The following is a 957-nucleotide window of genomic DNA, read 5'->3' on the forward strand; positions in this document are numbered from 1 at the left end:
TATATATATATATGTGTGTGTGTCATCTGTTCTGATTTTTAGAATGGTGGAACATTCTTCGAATCAATCCACTGTAACGATAGTCTCTTTAACATTTTTTTTTCTTTTCTACTCCACATAGTCTGACACTTGGAGTCCAAAGAGCTGATATAAGTGGGCCAATTTGTCAGAGAAGCTACTCCCATCGCCATTTTGCAGTTGGAAATCTAACAAAGTGATTCTGGCTAATCTTCTTAAAAGTTCTAGCAAGCTTCGCCCCATTTCTCCTTCCAGCAGCTGCAAAGGAAATGGAATGCAACATTCAGAAAAATCACTTTTTGTTCCGTTAGCAGATCAGCTCTGATTCCAAGTGTGAAACCCATCAAGACGTTCAGAGGAAAGTTTCAGGAGCAAGACCGCTGGGCAGTCTGAGCAATGCACAAATATTCCCCACAGGCAGCTACTCAGATGGATGTGTGAACTGCACTTACTGGAGTGCACATTCGGTTGGTTCCCAGAGAGAGGTTGACACCACAGCTTGATTCCAAACCAAAGTAAGGAGTCTTTTCTATCGGTTTTAATGTGGCGGTTCCCTGGTGGCCAAGCTGAGAGAATAAAGCTGGTTCACTTGTATCTCATTTCACCTTCTGCCTCTCCATATCTTTAAAGTATGTAAATAGAGTTTCATGTTCAAGAAAAAAAAAAAAAAAAAAAAAACCCCCTCCCCAATTTTTGACAGATTGAGACTGATGAAATGAGTGAAATATTTCAGGCTGACTGATAGGCTGATAAGAAATGTCAGTACATCAGTATAATTAAGTAGCCTCATTACCTACTATGTGAGCCATATTTCAGCACAGTAATGACTATAATTTTAGAACCATAGAATTATGTCAACTTTGATTTTGATACATAGAAGTAAGAAAAAAAAATTGTAGCAGTTTTGCCTTTTAGTTGTTTTTAAGTTTTGCAAGTCAA

Source organism: Poecilia latipinna, unplaced genomic scaffold, assembly GCF_001443285.1.
Source record: "Poecilia latipinna isolate Pla-1442-1.1 unplaced genomic scaffold, P_latipinna-1.0 Scaffold3719, whole genome shotgun sequence".
NCBI classification, from domain to species: domain Eukaryota; kingdom Metazoa; phylum Chordata; class Actinopteri; order Cyprinodontiformes; family Poeciliidae; genus Poecilia; species Poecilia latipinna.